General features: G+C 40.9%; 1 non-coding gene across 1 annotated transcript; it reads left to right on the forward strand.

Moving 5' to 3' along the window:
* Positions 1-12328: 12328 nt before the first annotated feature.
* Positions 12329-12400, forward strand: TRNAE-UUC (transfer RNA glutamic acid (anticodon UUC)). The gene has a single exon. It is a non-coding gene; the product is annotated as a tRNA-Glu (tRNA).
* Positions 12401-13015: the final 615 nt, after the last annotated feature.

The following is a 13015-nucleotide window of genomic DNA, read 5'->3' on the forward strand; positions in this document are numbered from 1 at the left end:
AGGCCAGTCTTAAGCTGTAGCGAATCTGGTATACCTTGTGCTATGAATTTGTCTTTCTGTGTCATTCTGTCATGAAGAGGGGAACCTTAGGATAGAACGCAGGCTTAGGACCTTGTCCTTTCACAGTGGTGGCCCAGGTTCAGGGTTCAATTCTGGCCCAAGAGAATGAGTCCTTTCTGGTTTGATGTCTGTGTAACTTTGGCCATTTGTTCATTTTCTTCCCCTCCATGGACAATTTCTAGCTTCCCTTGTAGAATCTTCCTTTCTCTGATCTACCTTTGGAGAGTCTAGATTTTTTAAAAACTGCTAACCACCTCTTTGAAAATACCTCATACAGTCATGGTTAAGTCATAACCTTAATTGAGGCTTGCTGGTTTTGCCTGTGAGGTTAGTTTTGATGAAGCTTAAAAGCCAGAAATATTCACCATTTGGCCTGGCTAAAGTAGGGTAATAAGAAATTTTAAAGAGCGCTGTGGTTAAAAGTCAGCTTAATTAAAAGCAGATATCTAAGCCACGCATATATTTAAAGGGTCTTTATTATTTTTTCTCTTCTTGAATCTTCTTTTCTGGAGAAAAAAGGTTTTTTTCCTTCTCAGTTGGCTGAATTGCTTTTCTCCATTTTGTCTTGCCACTCTTGATGCACACAAGAGAGGATCTAAGAGAACTTCTAACAGCTTGGGACTCCTTGGGGAAAATGGAGGAGGTGCCATAGATCCTGCTTTGGGAAAAACCTGTTTTCCTCGTGAAACCCCAGGAATTGAAAGCAGATAGATCCCTCTCAGAATCTATGGCTAAATATGCTTTTAGGGATGGCTAATGGTAACTATGGGGGACACAGCTTTTTGCACATTTGGATCAGAAAAGCATGCTCCCGGCCAGCTAGAAAGTATGGAAATGCCCCCACCCCGGCTGAGAGATAAGACTCCCCTGGGGGATGGGCTGATCACAGAATGGGCTGATCAGCTTTGGGTTACTTTGCAATCAAATGCACAGGAAAATCACTGCACTGTCTTGTTCCACAGCATTTCTCTTTTGGGGATCCAGGAGTCAGTATGATAATAGAACCCTGAATTTTGGGGGATCTGTTTTGCCTTCCAGCTGTGCCTGTTTATTAGACCCTAAAAAATAACTGCGTGTTATCCTAGCCCTGTTCCTCCAAGGACTCCACCATGAAGCCAGTAATCCAATTAAGAAACTCAAAAACTGGCAAATGAAAAATCTTACAACTGCTGGATCTTCTTCTTTCTGTGTATTTATATTATTGCACATGTGATGTTTATATATGAAAGAGCTCTGATTAATTGGCTTAAAAATAATAAGTGCTTAAATCAAATATTTTGTCAGAAAAGTAAAAAATGTAATGCTTTTTAGTTCACATGACTTCAGTAATCTTTGGGAAATAGAAACAGCTATAAAGGTTATTGGTAAAATAAAGACATTTGGTCTAAATTAGGCAAGTCAGATATTAGGTTTACTAAATACTTTAAGGTCATAAGCTGCTTTGACTTTTGAAAAGTGTTCGACTGAACTGCTTCAGAGCTATTAGATTCTAAATAAGGCCTGGGGACAAGTGGAGTTACCCATGCCCCTGGCTATGCTGGAAAGAGTCAGACTTTATCTGCACTTCTGTCTGGTGTTCTAGGTTCCAGACTTGGTACATAATCAGAATCGCTCACTTACCAGGTTTTTCACCAAAAATAAAACTTGCTAAGTGAGGCTGGGTGCGGTGGCTCACGCCTATAATCCCAGCACTTTGGGAGGCCGAGGCTGGCAGATCACCTGAGGTCAGGAGTTTGAGACCAGCCTGGCCAACACAGAGAAACCCCATCTCTACTAAAAATACAAAACTTAGCCAGGAGTGGTGTGAGTGCCTGTAATCCCAGCTGCTCGAAAGGCTGAGGCAGGAGAACCACTTGAACCTGGGAGGTGGAGGTTGCAGTGAGCCAAGATCATGCGACTGCACTCCAGTCTGGGTAACAGAGCAAGACTACATCTCCAAAAAAATAATTAAAAAAAAAAAAAAGTTGCTAAGTGTTAACATTGTAACATATAATTGAGACTACTGAAGGAACAGTTTTACATGCAGGGGGTATAAAGAAAGTGAAATGTGTTTTTAGTAAAAGATCATAAGAAGTCATGGGAATGTGGATATTTTTGCCTAGATTAAAGGGTTAAAGGATTGTTTTCAGTTAGATAAGGATAAAGCTGAAGGTTTAAGCAAGTTGTGGAAGGTTTGTGAAAAGTTAATCTTGTAAAAGTAACTCTGTGTGTGAACTTACTCAGTAAAGTTAAAGGGGTTTTATTCAGTTTTTCCATAAGTTACATATTGGAATAAAAGCTCAACAGGGTTTTCTTAGAGCACTGATCTGCTCTTTAACAAAAATTTGTAAAGGGTTATAAAGGGCTTATGAGAATCTCACCTTATGATCAAACTGATTAAGATTAAATAGATTTGTCTATAAGGTTTTATTAAAGATTGGGGTTGACATTAATAGTATCCTAATTCAAGGGTGAAACTTGGCTTTTTCTCTTCAACAAGATTTTCATGTAACAATAACGAAATTGTTTCATGTAAACAATTCGTAAAAACGAATTGTTTCATGTAAACAATAACGAAAGATTTTACTTTGCCTTTTGAATAAACTACTGAATAAAGAAGGGAAAAACAAGAGACAGATTGTTTGGAAAGCTAAGTCTTCCTTCTATCAATGAGTGAAGATTTTTGCCTTTTTAAAAGTTTCGAGTTAGTATTTTGACTAAATGAATGATTTATGGTGACCTAGAATTCTATTTCATAATATCAAGTGTTTCAAACCGTTAACATATTTTATAGGTGAAACCGCCATTGCTAAATTGTCACTGAGATAGTGAAAGAGATCTGACCTAACCGACTCCATCTTGCTTCTAATCTCCAAGCTGTCTTTATTCATTCCTAGGTGTAGGCTGAACTATCTTTGGGAGAAACTTTGTTTATAGTTTATAGTTTAAAACAAACATGGTAACAGTCCTTTCCCAAAACAAACCCCCTTCTTGCCTGGGGACTAGACTGTCCTTATAGTCAAATTAGCAAATTAGCCACAGATTAGAAATTATGGCTTAGGAGTCATGCAGCTGGAGGCTACAAGATTCTGACCCTCCCTAAACTGCTCCTAAAATCAGTGCTTGAGATATTTTGCAGACCCTGCACTTGATGGATCAGCTGACACCATCCAGATTGACAAACTGGCTTATCTGGTCTTGTGGTCCCCACCCAGGAAATGACCCAGCACAAGAAGACAGCTTCAACTCCCTATGATTTCACCTTGGACCTGACCAATCAGCACTTGCAGTTCACTGGCTTCCCCTGACTCACCAAGCTGGTCTTAAAAATTCTGATCCCCGAATGCTCAGGAAGACTGACTTGAGTAATAATAAAACTCTGGTCTCCCACACAGCTGGCTCTGCATGAATTACTCTTTCTTGATTGCAATTCCCCTGTCTTGATAAATTGGCTTTGTCTAGGCAGTGGGCAAGGTGAACCCACTGGGTGGTTACACAGGCTTCCCAAAATCAAATTTCAGCTTCAAAATCGTCTCTTCTGACCTCTAACTTTGACATGCTACAGAGGGCCCCTGAAGACTTTAAAAGAGGTCAACAGGATTATTTGACATGTTAAGTTATATGGGAAGCTCTGTAAAAATAAAAAATAATGTTTAACATTCTTCATGTTATATTTTAGTGAATGATGTTAATATATGTTCCAAAATTGTATGGGATTGCTAAAATTCGAATATGTCTGGTATATGCTATCAATCATAATATGTTAAGTTATTTTAGACCACAGAAATAACCAAATTTCCTTGTCAAGTGTGGCTTTAATTATGACTATTTAAAGCCATTTCCACAGTTAATTGCTTAATGCTGACGCAGTTTCTGAAAACTTCACAAGCACACCAAATCCTAGAATATGGTGTCTTTTGGGAGGTTCATGAAAGGATGGAAAAGACCCTGAAAATCACTCTTGTATACAGGTTTCTGGTAACTTGAAAATCATATCATTTGGACTGGGTAATAATTCCTGGAACTTTAATGAAAAGACTGACTGGGTTACAAAACTGCTAACCCAAGTAAAATAAAAATTAATTGAATACCAAGAAAATACTTTGCAAGATTTTCACGCTAAATCAGCCAATACTGAAATTGTTTAGATATACAATTTGAATGAACTCCATGGTCTAAGTCAAATTACCTATGTTAACCCATCAGTTATCAGCGTTATGTATCTAAATTGGAGAAGTAACTGGTATTCGAGAAGACATAAGTCCAATGTTAAGCATGGACTCATGGAGAACCAGGACAGTCACCTTGTCCTTTCTGACTCCTTAAAGATTTTATTAAAAGCTCTGCATTCCATGACTCATCATAGAAAAGATAAAATGACCCAAATTAAATATACATTGGCATGATGAATTCTAAATTGCTAAAATAGTTTATGACCAATGTTTGGTTTTTCAAACCTATACTCCTGGGAAGACAATCAAAGCTTCAGGTACATTTGGCTACCCAATGGGTCATTTAAACATTTATGGAGGGATTTCATTTAATTGTCATTTTCAGTGCATATTTTCTGGTTGTATGAAAGCTTTACCATGCAAGAGGACTGATGTTATAACAATAATTATGTCACAGGCAAAAAACCTTTTTATGGTTCACTGAGGACAATCAACTCCTTTACCATCTAGAACCCGAAGACTGGATCTTCTGAGACATCAGAGAAAGATTGCTTTTGCCATCCTCACTGCAGTAAAACTTCAGGACCTCGAGCCTTGGGTTCATAATCTCACAACTGAGAAGGGTCCCTCCACACTCTTGGAGCTGTACACCCATTGGAACCCTTAAGGTAAAGCTAACCAGGGAAGTTTCTCCCTAAGAAGAAGATGGCATCCTTGATGCAAAAAGCTTTTCCCAACATCACAGATCAAGACTTCTATTATCATGAGACTCTTATCTTTGAATACTTTTTCCCTTGCTTATGCCTGTACGAACAATACAAGTGGAAAAGGGGTCTGTTTTGTGCACTCATGGGGTATACTTTTAGTTATGAAGGATTTTGCAGCCAGCCTTATACATGGATAACCTTATATCTTGACAGATGAAAGATGAAGGCCCGATGTAGGTGAGAAACAGAAACTTTAATGGTACACACTTTGCCTGACAATCAGTCAGAAACAGAGCATTGGCTCACTCCTCTTAACCCACATCATGGGTTAAAGACAGCATTACCAGGAGAGCTTCACTCTTCTAGAAGGGCATCATTTGTTAGGTCCTTTTTTCCATGGTTTCGAGTAAAAAAGGCAATGATTAGAAATGTTTCCCTCATGATAGGCTCTATAGCAGATTCTACTGTAAAAGCCATGGTTACACAGCAGACTTTAAATTATCTTGTGAAAATTATGCTAAATAATAGAACTGGCTAAACAGAAGACTATCTGTGTCACTGTTGACACTTGTGGCCTATAGAGAAATATATCAAAAGTAGATTACAGAGATTCAGTTGTAAAGGATTAGCAAAGAGACCACTTAATTAAGCAAGTCGACTCTTTAGCTCATTCTTTGATCTATTTAATTTTAGGTGATTTGGTTTATGGGGGTCTTGGGTAAGGAGCATACTCCAAACTCTTGCTATTATCCCCCTGATAGTTATAATAGTAGTCTCCCTGGTATGCTGTATTCTCTCAAAAGTTTTAAATGTTTGCATGCAGCCATCTCTAAAATGTCAAATGGTCTTTCTTCAACTGGAATGACAAGAACTGAAAGAAATATGTGACCATGAGGACATCGTAACCTATGAATGACCACATTGAGACCAGAAACCCAAACTGATGGTACTGAAAGTGGCACTAAAGCCCTAAGTTTTGGTCACACTTTCACCTAAGTGAGAACCTGACCCAAAAGGAGGAATTTTTAAACAAAATTATGAGAGGCCATTGTTTTGGACTGAGCTCATGCACTAGGCCCCAAAAGGACCAGACCAAATCAAAATGGAGTCACTAACATTAAATGTGATATAATCAAACTAAGACTTTAAGGAAACACACAGATCCTAGAACAGATCAGGTTTTGTTTTTCTCCTGTAAACAGGACATTCCGGCATAAGGAGGTACCTTCTACTCAGTCCTTGCTCCTACCTTGCAAAACGCACTGTTCTACCATTTCCCAGTGGGTTTAAAGACCAAATAAGTATATTTACAATGGTTATAGTGACATCAATGACTAAAGTTTTGATCTCTCTAATTTGGGGTGAAATTGTTAAATCAAGTTTAGCCTAAAGCTGCCTCCTTACATATTTTAAGTTCAGCCTAAAGGTTTCTCTGCACATGGTGAACTACAACAAGTGGAGGTGTAAACAGACTGCAGCCTACACTTGTGCCAATCACTGAGTTTTGGCCAATCAAATGTAGCCAACTGTTCAAACTGTTCAAATAAGGCAAACACCAAGCTGTATCCAATCCAGCTCTTTCTGTACCTCACTTCCATTTTCTGTGTGTCACTTTCCTTTTTCTGTCCATCAATCTTCTTCCACCCCATGGCTGTGCTGGAGTCTCAGAGTCTACTCTGGCTCAGGAGGCTGCCTGATTCATGAATCATTCATTGCTTAAACCCCTTTACATTTAATTCAGCTGAAGTTTTTCTTTAATCAGTGGTATGATGAGAATAATCCTCTTGGGATGGGGATGGAGGCACCATGGCACAGAAGTCAATTCCAGGAGGATTTCTTTTTTGAACTATTCATTTATTTAGGAGTGTTTCTATAATGAAGTTACATTCAAGCTGAGTCTTGCTGACAGGTACACATTTCTTAGGTAGAGAAAAATGGACAAATAACATGCATAAAATAGGGGAAAGCAAGGATTTTAGGAAGAAACAAATCAGACAAAAGAAAAATGTTTTCAAGCAGTTGGGTGTGTTAGGAGAAGCTTCAAGGATCTGAAGCAGAGAAGTGAGGCTGTGGGTTGGGGCATGAGTCAGATGCTAATAACCTTCCCGAATTGCTAAGGAATTTGCACGTGATCTGATATGATTAATGCCATTAAAGGGTTTTAAACTGTGGACTTGCATAATCGTATTAGACAGAGGACAAACCTGGGGCACGAGAGACCAGCGAGGAAGCCTATCCAACAGTTCTGGAGGGACCCAGTGAAGACCCACACTCACTGATAATAGGACCTAAGGGAGAACATTGACAGGAATGTTTAACTCTTTCCTTTCAGCCGGAGGTGAAGTCTCACAAAGTTAATGAGGCTTAAGCTTCCGGGAACCTCAGTTGTTCCGGCCTTTTCTAAGCCCTGGGAGTAGCTCCTGGAATATCTTCTTAGGGTCATATGTTTTTGTAAAAATATGCAAAATAAAATGTTTTAATTGCCATCAGTTAAATGTCTCTTTCCCCTGAAATATTCTTTCACTTTAAAAATCAAAGTATCTGTAATTTTGGAAGCAAGTACAATTTTTTGTTGTTATCGCTGTTCTTATTGATGTTGGAGAACCTCAGATTTTAATTAAACAGTGAGCTTTCCATTTAGTCTCCCCTGTTAATATAATAGGTAGATCTGACACTCACAGTTAGGGGTAGAGGAATTAAGTTGAACGATATGAGATTTCCATTGTAGTAAGTCAAAACCAGTGGATTCTTGACAATTTCATGAGGTTAAGCTAATATAATTAAACAATTACTTTTCAAAACAGAAGTTTTGCTTGGCTTAGAGAACCACCAAAGACACTCTCTGGAAGCAATGTCAATTTTTGTTTTGTTTTGTGTGTTTGTTAGAGCAAGAATAAGGGTAGTCATCATTCTTCCTTCCCCACTGGACACATTTATTTAACATGAGTTGAGAAAGTTGGACTTGCCAAAAATTATTTCTACAACCTTAACTATCATTAAAAAGGAAATAAACCTATCAAAAAAAATTGTTGCACTCCAGCCTGTGCAAGAGTGTGAGACTCCCTTTCTTTAAGAAAAAAAAAAAGTAGTTGCACTTCACCTGTGTACTAGGCTCCATGCTTTTCCACGGACAGGGCAGAAAAACAGTGCAGACATGACTCTTACCCAAGAAACTTGCATTCAATTTAAGGTTTCTGAAAACATACATTTAAGAAACTTAAAAACTGGCAAATGAAAAATCTTACAACTACTGGACCTTCTTTTGTCTTTCTGTGTATTTACATGTATTGCACATGTGATGTTTACATATGAAAGAGCTCTGATTAATTGGCTTAAAGATGATAAAAACCACAAGGCCTTAAACAGTTATCAAATAACCAATAAAGACAAGAAGCACTGCAAGATTCCAGCAAAAGAAAGAGAGCTGAAGAGGAAAGCACGCATGTACACACAGAGAACACACGATATCTTTCCCAGCAGTTTGGCCAAATTGGCTGCGTGCACTTAAGCAAGTCCCTTCAGCTTTCTGGGGATGATACTGTTACAGAGGTCTGGGCAGACAGAATAGGGGTGAAATGCAGGTAATTTGCTCAGTCAGAACCAAACACCACTGGAGAAATGATCATCCACAAGATCTGTCACTGGAGGAGCCACGGGTCCCTGCTAACCCCTGTTCAGTAGTTGAGTGGAGGTGGCCAGACTGAGGCTTTCCACAGAATATTTGTAGGGTGAGAGTGGACACTGGCAATTAACCCACAGTAAGTATCACCTTCATTTCAGGCATGATACTAAGAACTCACCCTCGCAAGGACTCAGTGCTCTCACAGTGACTCTTTTTATTATAGAGGGAAATTCAAATTCAAAGGTTCAGTAGTTTTCCCAAAAATTAGCTAGTCAACTCTTATTTATTTATTTTTATTTTTATTTTATTTTTATTTTTGAGACGGAGTCTTGCTCTGTCACCAGGCTGGAGTGCAGTGGCACGATCTCAGCTCACTGCAACCTCCTGCTCCCAGGTTCAAGCGATTCTCCTGCCCGGCCCTAGTCAGCTTTTAGAAGTAGCATTTATGCCAGGGACATCTGACTTCAAAAGAGGGAGGAAACTTATACACATGAATATACACACAGACACACATACACAATCCATATTATTCTACTTTAACTCTCAGGTTGCTCAAGTTAATAAACCATTGATTACCAGTAATAATATAGCACCCAAATTACAACTAATAGACACTGGTTCAGAATGTTTGTTGTCATGGAACTTTCCATTCCTTGATGGAAAAAATGCTGTTTAGACTTTCATTCATTTCATCATATTCCAATATTATTTTTATCATGGGACCAATACAGGATGATCTGCTAAAAGGATGTCACTAAATCTCTCAGTTGGATGATTTGGGGCCAGTGATTTCTACCTCCTGGATATTTTTCAGGTTCTAGCCTTGACAATCCCCAGTTATCTTTCAGATCTAAACATTTCTGAAATCTAAATTCTAAATTATTAAAATACATCAAGTGTCCAACTAATTATAGAAATGTATGATTAATTCTTATTTTTAAAAATTATTTGGATTAATATTACCAAACTGAAGCGAAGGATCCTGATATACTTCTCTGTAAAATGAAGCAAACTATTCAAGCCTTCTTGTTGTACTTCAGTTTCTACCATACTTTACCCCCATGTCTCCCCACCCCACCCCCACGTAATCATCTACTAGAACATTTGTTTCATTTTTGTGGTGCTTGCCCTTTTTCCAGGATCCTGTTGTGTCGCTTAGGGTAGTGATAACAAACCAGCCCCAAATTTAAATGATGAATGCAATAAAACTTTATTTCTAGCTTTAAAAACCCGATGTGTTCATTGGTGGTTGGAAGTGGCTTCCACGCAGTGACTCAGGGACCCACTCTCTTTCCATCTGTGGCGCTGGCTCCTCCTGCACCCTCAGAATCCTCTACATTCAGGTAGTGGACTAGCAGAGTGGGAAAGGATCGCCAGTTGTCTAAGCATCTGGGCCTGGAATCAACACTCACCCCTTATCCATCCATGTCACCACCGAGAGAGAAACAGCTGGGAAAGACCGCCTCTGCCTGGGCAGGCGATTCCCAGCAAAACTGCGCAGCACAGCAGGAGAAAGCCAGCCACTCTATTCATTTGTCAGAAAGGTGAGAAAGGTGAATGGCCTTGTCCTGCTGTAGGAGCAGCAGACCAGGATGTAGAGGCCTCAGGGTTCCCCAGTCCCCACTGCTTGCTACTGCCCAGAGTTGTCCCCTCACACTGACTCCTTTAAGACCTGGCCATCACAGGGCTCCTGGCCTTGGGCAACACTGAATTGAAATTTCTAGATTGAAGGTGCACCTTCCTATTTTGATAGTTAATTGTCAGGTTGCTCCTGCCCCAAACGGGCTGTACCTATTGTCATTGTCTGAGATTGTGGCCTCACTTCCTCCCTAATGCTGGATATTTTAGAACTGCTTTAAATTGTGTTGCTATGGTACCAGCAAGGTAGAGCTGGCTCCAGCCCCCATTTGCTGACCAATCAGAACCCCTCTCCTCTAAATCCTCTATTCACAGCCTCAGCCCCTTCTGTGGGTTTTTCTTGCATGCTTAGATTCAGTCGTGCCTTAAGGATAGTCACCTTTTCCTATCAAAAATATTTCAAATATTTTCTCCCAGCCTAGGGCTGGCTGTTGCATTGTTTATAGTGATTTCATCCCATAAACGTTTGAAATACTTAAGAATTATTTAATTTTATCACATAGACCTTTGAAATTCTTACAGCTGAAATTAAGAATCTCTTAACCCCTCCATCCTTTTGTGCTTTTTGCTTAGGACGGTTCTGCCGGCTGCAGTGTGGTAGTGCTACTGTGCCTTAGGCTGTGTCTGACACAGGTATTTTCAAAGCAGTATTTCTTCGTGTTCCGTGTATGCACAGCAGTTCCAGAACCATACTGGTTTTGCAAAAAATTTTTAAATGGAATTGCTTGATCATAGGCACGTTTAGGAAATCCTGACAATCTCCCTCCCTGATCAAGCTTTACAAGTTTCTAGGAAATTCCTTTTCTCCACATGCTTGCCGGTACCTGACATTTCCACACTTTTGCTTGTTGGCCAAATGCTGGCTGTGAATCAGTGAGGCTGAGATCTTTCTCAAATGCCTTTTAGCCATAGGCTTGCTCTCCATGAAGGGCCTGGTCTTATTAAGTTCTCACTTTAATATAGCAGTGTTTGTCTTATTATCATTCATGTGTAGTTTCTGATCTATTTAATATCAGTCTCTTTTTTTTTTCTTTTATGGGTTTTACATGTTTATCTGCCATTCAGCAGTTTGGTTTTTTACTTTTTTTTTTTTTTTGGCCATGGAAGTGCTGTTACCATAGTGCAATTAGTGGGTTCTTCCCATACGATTTTAGGTGTTTTGTTTTTATTTTTGTTTTAATAATGTAAGGCCATCCCTAAACAAGATTTTTTTTTTAAGTTCAGGGATACATGTGCAGGACGCGCGGGTGTCTTACGTAGGTAAACTTGGGTCATGGGCGGTTGTTGCACGGATTATTTCATCTCCCAGGTACTAAGCCTAGTACCCATTTTTCCTGATCCGCTCCCTCCTCCACCCTCCACCCTCCCATCGATCCCAGTGTGTCGTTCCCCTCTATGTGTCCATGTGTTCTCATCATTTAGCTCCCACTTACAAGTGAGAACATGCGTTGTTTGGTTTTCTGTTCCCTGCGTTAGTTTGCTGAGGATAAAGAACTCCAGCTCCAACCACGTCCCTGCAAAGAGCATGCTCTCTGAACAAGATCTTAAAGCCCGCAGTTTCGGAAGGCCTTTCGCTCCAAAACATGTCCTATGGGTTATTCGGGGTTTCATCCATTCGGGCTTGGTTCACGAAATTAGAATTAATCTAAATGCAAAATTTCGGTTAAAATGCCCTGACTGGCAGAATGGGGTCTAATGGCAGGCTCCGCTCGGCGCCCGCTAGGGAACTCAGCCCCGGAGCCAGGCCCGCGCGGCTCGGTTCTTCAGCCCCTCTATTTTCAACCATTCAAACCGTGCTCTTCCCAAATCGCACGGAGGAGCTTTCTGGAAACTGAGGCCGGGCTGCAGTTTCCTAGGGACCAGGGCCTGAGGAGGTCTGGTGCCGCCTCCCGCGAGTCGGGGGGCGAGGGGCTGGGGGCCTCCGGGCACAGCGCTGCTGAAGAACTGGGCAGTGCCAGCAGCCACAGCGCCCAGCCCTGCCTCCGCCTTTCGAGAAGGAGCACAGTTCTATCAACAAGGGGTCAGCGCCGAAAGCCCGCGCAAGCGCAGGCGCAGACAGGGATTTGTTGTCGGAGGCGTGGCAGAAGGCGGAAGGCAAGGGCAGGCGGAAATGATTCAATTGGTTTAGAAATCAACCCTTTCTCGTCATCTCCCACATGGTCTAGCGGTTAGGATTCCTGGTTTTCACCCAGGCGGCCCGGGTTCGACTCCCGGTGTGGGAATGGCCGAATCGTTTTTTTGGAACACAGTGAAACTCGTAAATTTATAAGTCTTAGCAAGAAGCTTAAAACACGACTGTGAAAAGCTACATAATCCTTAAGGATGTGTGGAGACCTGAAGACTCACCTCGTAGGTCACAACCCCGGCAAAACGGGCTGTGTAATCAGCATTGCTGTGTTTGCATACCAAATTTTCACAACAAATGATAATATTTAGGGGTCAAATCTTACGAAGGAATTCTTACGTTCTAGGCAATTCACTGTTCTCTATGCCCCCAGTGAGTGTTTCCGGCCGGCAGATAGCGAGATGGTGAACAGGATGGAGGGACAAGAAGGAGCATGGAAGATCCCATGCCACAGGAGCCTCCCTCTGAAGTTGTTTGAGGACTGAGAAGGGAGGGGAGGCGCTTCCTGAAGCAGGAGTCACTAGGGCTGGGATATAAAGAAGTGAGAGGTCTGCAAGTAGAAATATAGCTTCAGTAGAGGTTTGCACAGGGACGTAGAGGGCAAGGACAGAAACCAGATCCCATTCACCAAGTCAGCTTTCACAGAAGTTGGGGAAACTGAGGCACGGGATCAGCCTCTGGATAGAATCACACATGTGGCTAAGTTGAGGTC

This window comes from Pan paniscus, chromosome 16 (assembly GCF_029289425.2).
Source record: "Pan paniscus chromosome 16, NHGRI_mPanPan1-v2.0_pri, whole genome shotgun sequence".
NCBI lineage: Eukaryota > Metazoa > Chordata > Mammalia > Primates > Hominidae > Pan > Pan paniscus.